Source organism: Papaver somniferum, chromosome 1 (genome assembly GCF_003573695.1).
Source record: "Papaver somniferum cultivar HN1 chromosome 1, ASM357369v1, whole genome shotgun sequence".
Classification (NCBI taxonomy): domain Eukaryota; kingdom Viridiplantae; phylum Streptophyta; class Magnoliopsida; order Ranunculales; family Papaveraceae; genus Papaver; species Papaver somniferum.
In genome coordinates this window covers 218,522,602-218,537,930 of record NC_039358.1, presented here as the reverse complement: position 1 = coordinate 218,537,930, position 15,329 = coordinate 218,522,602, and the positions used below count along the sequence as shown (strand labels likewise).

General features: G+C 35.4%; 1 long non-coding RNA gene across 1 annotated transcript; it reads left to right on the top strand.

The window, feature by feature from the left end:
• Positions 1–310: 310 nt before the first annotated feature.
• Positions 311–3,092, top strand: LOC113316166. The gene is made up of 3 exons (XR_003342986.1): positions 311–1,721; positions 2,388–2,472; positions 3,053–3,092. It is a non-coding gene; the product is annotated as an uncharacterized LOC113316166 (long non-coding RNA).
• The last annotated feature ends 12,237 nt before the right edge of the window (positions 3,093–15,329 follow it).

Genomic DNA, 15,329 nt, shown 5'->3' with positions numbered 1-15,329 from the left:
TGACTCGATTAGTTAATGTAGTTTTTAATTAATATAAACTAATCTAACAATAATTTAGATACGAAACTAGTATTATTGGATAGATCTCGAAAAGTTGAGAGAAATGGACTACTCGCACGTGTCAATCGGATATCGGACGAAGAAGAAAACATCTAGACAATTTGAAGCATAAAATCGTTACTGATGCAACATCGTTACTGATGCAACACAAGTCCCGTTGTGGCTGCCCTTATCAAAGAAAGTGGGTTTCCTAGTAATTCCTTTGACCTTATCTTCACCAAATCGAGCAGAGATAATCATTCTCTTTTTCTTCTTCTTCTTTCTCATTTTTTCTTCTCTTCTTCTTATTCTTATCTTGTTCTTCATCTCTGGTGAATTCTTCCGAGTTTCTGAGGCTGTGAGGTCGAGAGAATTAGGAAGGACATCAGGGGTTTTTTTTTTGTGATAGTATCGTGGTTGTTTGAATCTGAGAAGTAGAAGATATGTCGATCTGTAGAGAAATCAGAAAGTTAGGGTTTGTAAGATAAATCAAGGACGATGAAATTGAAGGTTTAGTGGAGTGATTGGAGATGGGTATTACGTGTTGAGGGCAAGGAATAAGGCTTAGCTACCGTTTCTCAGTTCTAAGGTGAAGAATCAGTGAATTAGGGTTTCATAAGAAAGTTCAGAGGAGATTAGAAGATGAAATTAATGTTCTAGGAAGGAGATAAAAGATGGGTATTGGATGATTTAGCAATTCAGAGAATACAAATTGTTGGGTAAGCCTCTAATTGTCTCAACTTAGTATTTTGATTTGAATATTTATAAATGATTGAGATTCTGCGATTCTGTCTAAGTTTGAGATGAACTACGAGATGTTGATGAAGGTGGTATGAAACTGTGGTTGAGATAACTATAGAACGTAATGGTGTGGATGAGAAGATGTTTTTGAAATTGGTGTAACTGGAGTGGTGTTGGGATATGGTTTATGGAACTGATGATGTAGAGTTGATGTTGTTGGAATTGCAGGTGGTGAAGAAGTACGAGGCTTAGAAGATGTTAATGAGAGTTATAGCTATAATATGGTGGAGTGTTGTGTAGTTGGTAATACTGAAGTTGAGTTAAGTAAAGAAGTTTATGCTATTGTTTTGTGTTTGATGATTAAAGTTAATTGAGAGAAATTCAAGTATTAGATGAATGCTTAGGATGTTATTCTGGTAAGAATGAGTACTGCTGTGTGTTGGAAGCATTGAACTGAGATATGAATTGAGTTAGAGGTGAATAAAAGTTGTTGCAGGTAGAGATGTAAACTGTAATGGGAACAAGTTGAGTTAAGGCAATTGGTATTAGTAATGGTGAAGCTGATATGAAGTTGTTACTGTTATGACTACTACTGTGTCTGAGTAAAGTTTCAGATGCAAAGAAGTTGGATATGAGGAAGAATGAGACTCTCAGGAGAAGTCTGGTAGTGATGTTGTGCTTTGTTGGTGGCTATAATTGTAAGTGTAATTGTGAATGGGTTTGTTGTGGAGGTTGTGCTTTTGAGATTTGTGGAGGAGGTAATCCTCGAATAAAGTGGTGTTGAAATGGTTGTGTAGTTGGAGTTGGGATAGTCTTGTGGAGCAGTTGAGATGCATTGTATGTATGAATAACCATAGGTTATAGACCTGGCGCTGCTGTGACTAGGTGAATTAGAATTGTAGCAGGATGTAGAAAGATTGTGCTTGCAACTGCTATTGCAGGTAGGCTGTGTATTCTTTGTAATTCAATTTTGAGTTATAATTTCAATGAATGAATTGATGCAATGATCAGATTGAAGTTGAACTTGAGTTACAGTTGCAGCTGTGTGAGAAGAACCCTTGTCTTGTCTGACTGAACTTATTCAATCTAATTCAGTTTTGTTTAGCTGACTCAGTTAATCTGACTGAGTCGGATCTGTTGACTCACCGAGTTACTTGTTTTAACCTGAGTTGACTCGTGTGACCAAACCATTAACCTTTTGGCTTTGACTTAAACCTTGACTGTTAATTTACTCCTTCTGTCCAAACGTTGACCGTTAATGACCGTTAGTTGACCAGTTAGACCAGGCCTTGGACTAATGGACTTGTTTAGTGGACTTGGGCTTAGTACATGTGTTCTTAGTTTGATAATTTGGACTCTTATGGTCTGATTTAGTCTTTGGTTCCTTTTACAAAGTTGTAGATATTCTTTAGACTTATCAAATAGACTACAAAACCAATTTAATTAAATCAATAAACCTTTAGTTATGAAAGAGTGTAGAACCATAAACGGGCTTAGAACCATTAGATAGTTCACTTAGTTTATAACTAGAGAATTGCATGAGATTATATAATGAACCTTGTATGAGCCTTTTGGCTAATTTCGAAGATTTATTGTGTGATTAACAGTTAGTCTTTATTAACAACGATCGAATCAAATGATGAACTAGTGGATTGAGGATCTCGTGGTAGGCGTGGCTTGACATCAAATCAGGTGGGAACTTTGTAACCTTCTTGTAATCATTGAATTTCTTTTCTTTGCGAGCATGATATGCTTTTACTATCTATATGAATGTATATTGTAATTGCATTGAATGATGTTTGTTTTGAAATGTAATTATATGTGTGTAATATGCGTTGAGTGACTTTCTCGCGAGGAGTGTCTGTGTCTCCCCACAGCTCCTTGCTAAGTTAAGTAGGGCGGTATGACATCCGTCGGCAATAGTATTAGTAGGGCGGTACGCCATCCGTCGGCAATAATATTATATTTTATGCTTATTAAGATAGTAGAGCGGTATGCCATCCGTCGGCAATAATATTAGTAGGGTGGTGCGCCATCCGTCAGAATATTATATATACTATTTTATTTAAGGGAAATCACTCGTGTGCATATTATGCTTGTTTGTATAACTTTTGCTTCTTGATGCGTGTATTGCTGAATGTTTATTTCATCATCGTCTTTTTAAATTACTGTATTCCTTTAGAACGGTGAAGCATGTTAGTGATTACTTGAAAGTTATTTGTTTCCATTTGGCACCTCTTTGGGATGATGTGCTCACTCGTTCCCACTTCAGTTTCAGTTACACAAAGAAATGGTGCACGTGAAGATATCCGTTTTTGTAGCTTAAAGCTTTTATCGCATTCGAGATGTTGCGTATCTTTTGTATATGTATATTTTTTTGTTAATCTGTAAAATAATACATTATTATATTCATATCACTAAAGAGATCTTCATTTATACAATATCAGAGTGTATGGGTTTGTTTTTGAGACTAACTTATGTAATTGAGATTTCTTAAGTTCGAAAATCTAGATTTGATGCTTCAATTAGGTTGTAATCCTATTAGCTAAGAAGGTGATTAGGTTGGGGCGTCACGGAAACCAAGAAAAAATTGATAGTTGAGTTCAGGAATTAGGGTTAAGATCCAAAAAGTTTGCTCGTGAGAAAAAAAGAATTTTGATACCATATAAGTACCGTTGAAGTTTTAGTGAAGGTAAGACAGATTGTTGTTACTGAACTGAGAGATATCATAGAGATGTGAGTGAGATATAATTTACACCAACGTACACCCCACAAGTGTGAGAGACATGCGAACTCACACATGTAATATATAACGGAATATGTAAAAGAAAAAAGATACATTATTACACCGGCTTACACTCGGATCGAACTCTTTGACCATGTCTCCTTAAAAATGTCTATCAGGCGGATTTGCATTAGGGGAAGGAGGCCCGTCCCTCATCCGTACTCTCAGCAGCTTCCTTGAATTGTTTTTTTTTTTTTTAGAAAAACTTAAGGCGAAAGAACCTTAAGAAACCATTACAACTTCATCAATACCATTACAGGGACCATTACAGAGATAGTGTATGCAACGGAAATTACAAGGATAATATGAGCAACGACACTTACAGATCTGATGTAAGAAACTTGAGCATACTTGACTAATATGGTCACTAACAACTCCAGAGACATAGCAAAGAGAATCACCTAATAATACAACTAATTGAATCCTTTCCTTGTGAAGGTTAGATGGTATTATTTGAAAAGAACGAATTTCTTCCAAATCAATTAACAATTTTGCACAGGGTAAAATTGTTAGAATCCAAAAAAGGATCCATCCATCTCTTAGGGTTTTGGGTGTGTAGAGATGAACAACCACACATAGCACTCCTTTCTTGGTCACGAACAGGAGAGGCAGGATCATACAATGATCCATTTTTTTGTAGCATAGTAACTGAAAGGAACCCAATACAGGGGTATTGATTATTGATAAGATCTTGCTACTTCGTCTCTTTGAATCAGATGTTTTGTTGATTGATCTTAGAGTCGAGTATGTGATTGTTGCTGCTGTTTCTATGATTATTCTTGTTGATTCTGTGATTGTTATTGTTTTTGTAGTTGAAACTCTTGTGATTGTTGTTGCTACCTTTGGAACAAGTGATTCTGTTGCTGCTATTGATCCTGATTTAAGAGATGCTGAAGAAGTATTGAAAACAGAAGTTTCCTCCGCAAAGAGAGAAAACCATCAATCCGAATAACGAGTCTTCACATACCAGAGAAGAACTACAATACACCGATCTAAAACTTAAAGGATGAAAACCAAACTAGATTTATGAAAGAAATCAGTCAGATTTAAACGAAAAATTAACCTAAAAAGATGAAATCAAAGGAGTAAAAGATGAAAAGGCACAGGGAGAAGATGGTTTGAGCTTTTCTTACTCAGATCCGCTCCAATGGTGCAAGATCCGAGCAAGAGAAGACTCAAACGACGCTAGGGTTTCGTTGGGTATTCAGAGAGGATTTTTTCTGGAGAGAGAAAGTTTTTTTTCCTTGATAATTACTTCCTTGAAATGTTAATATTCATCATAATGTACGCTGTCCCATTATCATATGTAGCTGCAAAATGAAATTTTGTGGACGACGAAAAATAAATGGTGAATAACACATCTGATCATAATATATATACCCAGTTCGGCAGGTTCCTACCACTTCAAAATATGACCAAAAGATCGAGGTTGTGTGGTGTAATGATATATGGGTTCTGTTATTTTGTGCACCCATGCATAAGATAAGAACAAATCATTGGCCTTGGAAATCATAAAAAACAATAAAAAATTATGAGAGATGTTGTATTTTGCATTGGAGAAGGTAAAGTTTACACTTCTATAAAGAAAAATTCAAAAAACCTATGTTCTCCAATGTAAAATATATTATCTCTCATAAATTTTATTCTTTTTTATCATTTACTAGGCCAATGATTGGCTATTAATGACCAGACGAAAATTGAATGTTTTCTGTGAAAAATTAATGACCAGATATTTTTAATTAGCCCCACATCTACAAGACTTGTACTTGATTACCTGTGGTTGCATGCTTTGAACTTTAATCATAAAGATACGGGGACTCCACCAATTCTTGAACAAAAATTCTACTTTCAACAGTTTCGACTGTCTTTAAAACCAAATCAGTAACAATGTCATAACTAAGCTTAAGACCGGGTCTAGTGGGAATTCCCAGCCACTTCCCAAACACCTTTACACCTCAGCCTGGGAAGGGCCTGACTCTTGCGGTTTGTCTCAGAGAAATCCCGGGACGGCTAACCATTAGCCGTTCTACGCAAAGAAAACGGAAAACAATCAACCGTTCTTCAAATAACGGTCAGTGATCACCCGTTTCAGTCAAAACGGTTATGCATTAACCGTTATTCTTGTCTTGACCAGTAAAACCCCGTTGAACCGGCTAACCATTAGCCGTTTCCAGTTTAGGAAAAAGTTCCAGGAACAACGAACCCATTTCATTCATTCTGTTCGTGTTCTTCCCCTTTCTCCCTTCTCTTCTCAAACAAAAACCCTAAAATAACCAAAAAAACATCACCTACACAATTTTAGGATTTGGGCTTGTTAAGGAAGCTCTTATTGAAAGCTGGGGTTATTTTTGAGGAGGTTAATCATCTCAATAATCAAAGGTAATATCCAATAAACTTAAAACCCTAATTTTGTTTCAATTGAAAAGATTTTCATTAATTATGAGATGAATAACATAAATTGAATTAGTTACCACTCCATGAGGACTTGAATTTGTTTAACATTGTTAATTTTAGTGACTTAAATAAGCATATTATATTCTTTAAATAACTTGGTAGATTATAATATATGTTCTGGAATGATTAACAAATGCACTCCAAATATATCGTTAACGTTTGAGTGACGAAATTTTCCCCTCCTTGCTCAGTAAACTTAATTTTGGCTAAATTTACATCATTATCTGATTCCCGTAGACAAATCCTAAAAACCATGCGATTCATCTTGAGGAAAGTTATGCAAGACCGAAGAACATTAAAGGATCTTTGGGTCACACCCGCTCTTGAATGAAACTCGATCGACATATCGTTCCAAAAAATTTCAGCTGGCATATTCAAAAAATCTGGTCGATCTACTACAGTGCAAAAGCTTCTCACAAGTTGCATATCTTCTTGTTCACTAAAATTAACCATTATTTTTCTACAAACTAACAGAAAACAAACTGTAAACCAACAAATTTGATAAATCGAACGGTAAAACTTGAGTGGTGAAATTTGTGTTTGATATTCGATGGTAGTTAAGTAAAATTCAAACTCTAATATATATACATTGTTTGAAATTTGAACGTTAGAGAATGACGGTTAATTGTTAGTCGTTCTTTCAGGTAACCGTTAGATTAAAAAGACCGTTGATGATCTTACGACAACCAAAGTACAACGGGTGACTATCAACCATTTAAACGGTTGATTTTTAGCCGTTTTATTCTTGTCTGTTAGATCTTCAACGGCTAGAATCATCCTGCGGACAAAAATTAGAAACGGCTAATCATATGTCGTTTTAATACAACGGTAATTTTTTGAAAACGCCTTATATATGTGATTTTAGGTAACAAATAATTCACACCGATCCAATTCTATCCATCATATTACTACACTCACCTGGAAATCACTTCAAAATCTTATATCTCTTTGCAATTATTTTATTTTTTGGTTTGATTTATTGTACTTGTTCCAAAACATAATGGTTAATTTTACACGAGCAGAAGATATGGAAATTGCAAAAGCTTATGTTATGTTTGCATCCGATTCAGTAGTCGGGAGGTATCCAGATTCAGAAACTTTCTGGGATAAAATCGAACTGGAATACCACCGTACTTTTGGAAACGTACAAACCGGATTCGGAAAGCGCTTCAAAACAGAATGAGTGCCCTCAAAACCGATTGCAGAAGATTTGCTGCAATTGTGGGGCTTTTCTCAGGAACCCGCCTAGTGGATGGAATGATGAACAAATGGTAAGTTTCGTCACACAAATAAGTTTATTAATTTTTATTTCATTTCATATGATAATATTAATACAGATGTTTACTTCATTGACACTTTCCCAAAATATGGCTGCAGTACATAGAATCAAGAGTAAAATTTGTTGAAGGAAGGGGGGGAAACCTTGGAAACATGACGCGGTTTTCGCAGTTTTGAGGCAGCATGTTGAAGGTTGTGACCCGGAGAATTTAAGAAACCATCATGGTGAACCAATCAGTCCATCCCGATTCCTATGATTGTTTCTGAAAGTGAAGATAGTGATGCATGGCACAGATACACAACGGAAACCCAAACACAAACACGTTTTTTTTGCAAAAGATAAACCCAGGGGACTTAGCAGAGATAAGTCTAAGATGGAAATTCCATGGCTAAAGTTGCAGAACGAGGCTGGAACAACATGATTCATTATTTTGAGAAGAAGGATGCAGTCAAACATGAAGAAAAATTAGCTGAAAATGAGTTAATGCGCCAGTTAGTTGAAAATGGGACAAGGGATGCCTTGGCAAGAGAGAAAAAATCCCTTAATGAAGAAATGGCCATTAGGCATAAAGATATGGAAATATTATTAACGGATGTGGAAAGCCTGCCTGAATGAAAGAAATATTCAGTAACAAAGATGCATGAGGAAATATGCACCCGGTTGGGATACGATCCTCGTAATTATTTAATTAATTGTCGTGTTTAATATGGTAAGTTGGTTTTCTTGGTTATTAGTTGTCTTGTTTAATGGTTAATTAGTTGTCTCGGTTATTAGTTAATCAGTGGTCTTGTTAATTAGTTGTGATTTTAATTTCGAGATGCTTTTATTTAATTAGAGTGTTTTTTAAATTTAATCCTATTGTATCCATTTGATGTTTGAATTTAAGACTATTCTGTTCATTAAAAAACATGTTCGCACTCATATATTCATTCAAGATTATAACAAGGTACAACATCTTTCAATTACTCATACAATGCATCAAATTTAAAAGGTTTCTTCGTGTCTTCATGGTACTCGATCCGAGCTTTCATTTTCTGAAAAAGAAAAAGAAAATATTAACATGATAATTTAACATAAAGCATTTGACATTAGAGTATATAGTTAATCAACTTATTAACTAGTTTTTATTATATCCTTACTCGAACTTCGTATGACAATGATGCATGCTTCAAGTTGATATCAAACAGAATAGTAACAAAGGTTTGGATTTCAGTATTAATTAGGTTGAATCTGTTTTTTACTGACTTCTTTGTTCTTCTATTATCGTTTCCGGTAATATCTTCAAAATTTTGGAAAACGCGGTTCCAAAATTCGGTTGATTGATTTACTTCTCCTGGGATCGTGGCTCGATTAGTTTCTAAAATTCATGCTTCCACAACACCTACATCTTCTTCATTACTAAACCTCATCACTAATATTTTCTTATAAAACTTACTAGAAGATCTTATTGCATATGGATTGAGGGTATGCTATTTGTGATCCAATTTAGGGGATTTTATAGAAAAGTATAAAATGTTACCATACTGCATAGTAAAATAATTTAATAATATATAATTCACGCAACAAGAAACACATCAATATGAAAACTCACTAAAATTTAAGACATTGATCTGATGAGTCTTAAGACAAGTACATGTATTTGTTTGGAAAAGTAGTCGACCAAATATGTTACGACAAAACATACTGAAGATTCAAAAAATCCAAATACATTATGACGATGCTGAAGTTGCACTTGACTAGAATACTAGATGGACACGTATAAAAGTGAATGAAAATAAAATCAGGAACAGATATGTCAAAATAATTGATGTGAGTTTATATGTCGAAAGATGAAAAGTACATTGATACGTCAACTCAATTACTGAATCTTTAATACTGTAAAAACTTTATGAGTGAACCGACGAAACCGACAACTGGTGATAAGAAAACTCGACCGACATATAAATGCATCAGTAACTAAAGGGACCACACTAGACCACAATATCAGTAGTAAGATTTAAAAATTGAGATACCAAAAAGACAGGCAATGTACTATAAATAATGTTGCTCTATACCAAAACAACACAACCAAATCATCAACATCTTATTTATACTAGATATATCTTCTCTTTAATTTTCAGCACCTCGTTTTATTATTTTAGTAATCATGGTCGCCAGATTCACCCCTCTTGAAGATGCAGCTATCATCCTGTCTTGGATTAATGTCTTTGTCGCTGAAGAAGAAACAAGAAATATTGTTTCAGGGGTCAATTTATGGGAGCTTGTGGTTCTACATTTGACGGTTAGGAACGGAAACCCACACCAGAGAACATCTAGAGTTTTACAAAACAGGGTACCAAATATTAAGAGAAAGGTTAAGCTGTACCTAAGTTTTTTGGTTCCACTTTTAAGAAACTTGCCTTCGGGATGGACAACGAACAAATGTGTAATTGTTCTAATTTTGGACTAACATCTTAAATTTTTAAAAAATATTTTTAATAACACAATTTTAATATTTGGTTGTATAATATAGGAAGTGGAGTCGCAACATAGATACGAAGATGCAACCAGTAAAGCATTCCAATTATACGAATGTTATTTACTCCTGAAGCAGAGGTTTCCTGAAGAATACGATCTCGAGATATTAGGACGTGAAGAGGGTGAAGATGATGACGAAGATTAGTTCGGCTGCGCCAATACTATAGATTTTGTGGGTACATCTCTGGCAAACCCTCCCGAGACTAAACTCGGTCGTTAGGGATACCTAACGATTTAAAGGGTTGCTACACCGATTAAGTGCAGTCGCGATGCCTGTGACATTGAGTTAGGTTTAATTTCCAGTAATTTTAATTAAGATACTACTTTGTTTAAGCACCCAAATAAAATAAAATTGGTTACCCATCTTTGTCACTTATATTTACATATTCTACAAACTGAGACTTGTTGACTGCAATTAAAATGAAAGACTTGTCAACAATCAATATGTTTTTCTTTGATAGTCGTTATTATTTCACGCGCTTGGTGGGGATCAAACTGTCACAAGGCTCACAACTCACAAAGAAAAGGATACGTTAACTCGTAGACGCCTGAGTCGAATTTAGTGTCTTGTCTAGCAACTTCCCTATAGCCGAGGATTTTTTTTTTTTGCTTGATTTGAAGCAATGTCCAAAGTGATATATATGGGAAACTCGTCATTGGCTTGTATTGAAATTGCTCCATTTATTTGAAGTAAAAGCTCAGCAAGAATCGCACAGTTCAAGACACCAGCTGTTTTTTGGGACTATCTGGGATAGTATATTCTTGAGGCGAAGAAAAGCTCAATGTTAGTGCAGTTTTAGTGGAGATGGGTAAATTAGCAACGCTCGTCGAAACTCCCGCCATCAAGAGGATAAATGACTAAACAGGACAAAGATTCAAATCTGAGCTCGCGTTTTTAGTTGAGCCGATCGGTTCAACTTAAGATGATGGGCTTAATTTTGACCTATCGGCCGAGCTTTAGGCGAGTATAGACCACCACCTTTGATAACAAACCCAAAATGCAAAATAGTAATAGTTTGGTGTACTGCCATATATATCGTGTACCACGCTTCTTATTCACCACAACCACGGTCACACATTCTCTCATTCGCAACACCTATAAATCTACTAATCGTTCCTAAATATGTGGTGAAATTAAATTCATTTTAACACTAGACCCCACTAGACACTAGTAAACACGCATACGTGGTACGTTTAGTCTCAAACTAATCATTCAACGACGCAAACAAAATACACAATTCCTAGAGTGTGGATGACCGCAAAAACCAACAAAGAGTATTCAGACCCACTTTTTGGAATTACACTATCCCAAATTTTTGGAAACAATTTGTACTGAACGACTCGTGGGAGAAACCTTCCCCGCGTACCTAATTCCTTTCCATAATATACTTTGCTTAAAAAAATTAAAAAAAAAAGAAAAAAAAATTACATTATCATCATAATTTTATTGGAAAGCGGCTGGAGGAGAGACCACAAAATGTGACGCTGGTGTTACTTAGAGACCGGATTGTGCCGTGAATTTTCATTTCCACGAGGCGGAGGAGGAATATTGTTTCGCAGTGGTACCCTCAGCAACTTTCTTGAAATATTTATGTTCATCTCGGTGTATACTAGCTCGTTATCACATTTAGCTGCAAAAATTTTGATGACAACCGAAAAGAAATGGTCAATAATCCCATCACGAAATATACCAGAGCCGACCTCATGCACTCTACGAGCAACGCATGATATTTCAACGGATAGACAATATGAGATTATACGTTGCATAATACTCTTAATATTTTTTTTTTATCACTGTACCGTAATTAACATATGCAAACTTCCACATTTTCTATTGTTAATATTTTTTTTAGGATTATTAAGAAACGCATGTTCATACATGAATTTAACTTTCAGGGTGTGTAAGGTACCTGTAGTGACGTTTGTTAACAAGTTAAAGCCAATGAGTAGAAACATAATCAAAATGATTGTTTCTGGATATCTTCTGGAAATGGACTTCATCACTTGATCAATTGCTAGCTTGCAGTATACAGACTACGAATGTCGCAGAATAAGAGACAGTGATCGGATTCTTCTGTTTCCTTGCCCCAATATGTATATATATATATATGAATCAAACCATATGTTCCAAATCATGTGAACAAATGGAGTGTGAACAAGACTTATGTACCCCGTATACATGGAGTTTGAACAAGACTTGTTTATACGTGCCCCGTATATACGTGGCTACCACAAAATCATTAACTCGTACACGAATGGTCGGTATTTTATATTGAACTCACTTTTGAATCTTCATTTTCTTGTTTGGCAACTCTCCCGAGTCCTGTGGCCAAAGAGATGTGAAAACTTGTTGTAGTTGTCATAAATCTGACAATTACATTCCACTATCACTAAATGAGAATTTAGATAATCATCTTCTTATTATATGAAATGTAGATAGAATTATAAAGATTGATCCAATTATTATAATGATCTATTTGCCCTAAATTTACTTTCTCTCTTTCTATTTCTTGACCAAGACTCACTCTAGAAACCCCCCTACAAGTAATGACCTCTCTCCTTTATATAGGATTTTACATAGTGGATGACAGCTAAGAAACCCACTATTTTCGGGATCACTATGCGACATATTCGCTCATATACAATCGCTCATCTTCGAATAGCGTACCTCTTCGCACTGTTCTTCACACTTTACTCGTGATTTTGCTGACATCATCTGGTGTGTCATCTCAACTTTGCTGTGTGCGATGCTCTTCGCTTAGATTGTATTATTTACTTCGATTGATCACTAACGTGTGCGATATTTTACTCCTACATTTTGCCTCTTCTCATTTCGCTTATTCTTCAGAGTGAGCGATATGAGAAACTTCCATCTTATGTCATCGCACATGTTAATCCTTTTATGTTTTATTTTACCGACAATTTACCTGATTTCAAGCTTTCTTTATGTACGCGTGTACTTTTAACCACTCATCTTCCGACACGTCCTTTTAACCATATGTTTCTATCCGTTCAATTCTTCACATTAATGAGAATAAATCTCGAAAAACGGGTCGCGCTTTCCTATATACTCTCTTCTACCTTTTTCCTTACTCCTTTTATTTCTTTTATTCTTCTTCACCTTCTCTGCAAGTTTATACTCTTCATTCCCATTCTTCAATGCCTCCCACTGGTAAAAAGATGGAAATTGAATTTAACAGATTAAAAACTGAATTCAATTAGAGGGGTTATGAACTTTCTCTTCCTCTTTCATCTAATTTCGCATCAAAACTTAACCTTGATCTAATCAAATCTGATCAATGGAATAATCGAAAAATCATCGTTGCGTTAGGTCAACTTCAATTTCTACCAATTCCTCTATATAACCCTGAGATTCCTCTCTTCTATAGAATTCTTGCTGATGATAGATTCGCACGAGGAATATTTCAGTTGAGTGGTGATGCTATTAGGATACTATTAGAGTATGCTCGTCGCGCAGCTGGTCTTGGAAATTCTTACCCTGATGAAGTGCGAAAAGAGGATCATCGTGATAAAATTATAGATCCCGCTGAGTATACCCTTGATAATTTCTTTAATTACTATTACGTCGTTGTTATGAAAAGTAACGTAACTAAATGGGTTGTTCGCATAAGAAGAGTAGATGGTGTCGCTGAAGATAAGAAAATTATGTAAGATGTTGACTGAAATTCAAATTCTAACCGAGCTGCTCGCAGATCCAATGATTCTAGTTGGCTTAATTGACCTGTCATCTTAGAAGGTTCCTTTGTATCTGGTAAAGCTGGGGATGGTTCTGACAATCCTCTGCCCGAAGATTTCCCTCTTTACCAACCTTGGGAGTTTAGATTACTCGAAGATGAGAAAAATAAAGTAGCGGTATGTAATCCTCTTGATAGAATTTGTAACCTCTCATAACTTTCCTTCTTATCTCTTATTTCTTTTCCTTCGCAGGCTGCCAAAAAGGTCAGTACTTTGCGCAAGGTATCAACTTCGCAGAATAAGGAAGTAAGAAACACCCTTTCTATTTTTAACAATATTGTTGCCTCTATTTCTTATCTTGATTGTTGTAGGTGAATCCTTTGAATGACAAAACTTTAGGCAAGGGCAAGAGCGCTCCTAAGAAACCCACATCAAAATATGTATCCAAGATAACTTCGTTAAAAGATGATGTCTCTAGGAAGCGTGCGGGATATGATTCTTCCTCAAGTTCGAAATCTTCAAATGAAGATACTTTTGTTTCTGAAGAAGAGGTATCGATCGATTTGTATCGGAAGAAGTTATCTGATCTTTTTTCTGGAGATGCTTTTGCTACTCTTGAGGATGATGAAATGGATCGTGCCTTCAAGATGGTCTCAAAGATCTGTACTGCTTCTAATTGGGAAGATCGATCTCTTCGTGGAGCTTCCTCTGCGATAAACCCATATTTTCAATTTGCGATGAATGGCTTGGTAATATTCTGCAACATTTGTCTTATCTTTTCCTTAATATTTCTTCTTTTATTTATAATGCTTTTTTTATATTTTCACAGAATGCCCGCATATCTTATGTGATTTCTTTAGACAATGAAAGAAAGCTTCGCAAGTTGCAAGATGAGAATGCCAAGCTGAAACATGAGAAGTCTAATCTTTCGGATGAGAATGCGAATCTTACAAGCGAGAATACAAAACTTAGAAATGAGAATTTAACTAATTCTCAATTGATTCTCCAAACTCGAGAAAGAAACAAGGAACTCATTGGTATGTAACTTATATTTTCTCTCTTTTTCTTTTATGCGATCATTCACATTTCTTACTTAGTTATCTTTGAAGACCTGTATGACCCTTCAGATGAAGCGGCTAATCTTCCCGATGCTGAAATTCTTTTAGAGCACCTCAATTCCTCTTTAAATAATTATCCTACTCGAGGATTTGAAAACCTTAGCTTGGAAGAGTTAAAATTAAAATATACTACCCTTAGACAATGCCATAGAAGTGCATTATCCTCTGTCAATAATTTTAAACGACGTTTTTATGAGAGGAGAGAAGCAATTCAAGTATTGGAGGCGAAGAAGAACAAACTTATTATTGAAAAAGATGAAATCGCTCTTAGAGGTGCGAAGGCACTAGAACATTTTCAAAAATCTATTGTTGAAGTTAAAATAGAACGTGATTCAGCTTTTCGTGAGAGGGACACGCTTATCGAGGAAAGAAACTTAATTCGATCTCAACTCCTTATAAAAAGTGAAGCTGAGTTTAATTGGGTTGTTAGAGTTCTGAACGATGCTAGAAATAATTTAGGTGTAAATGTTAGTCTTCAAACTGAGCGTTCCACACTGGTCGCAGACATTATTTCCAATTATGAAGGTCATTTGTTGTTCTTTGATCTTCACTCATACTTTTAAGAATAATTGTCTGTTATTTTAACTCATTTGTTGATAATTCGCAGAGAAAGATAAGGAGTATCAAAAGAGAATTGTAGAGTTAGAAACTGGCTTAGCTGCTAAAGAAGAAGAATCATCCGCTCGTAACTCCAAGTATC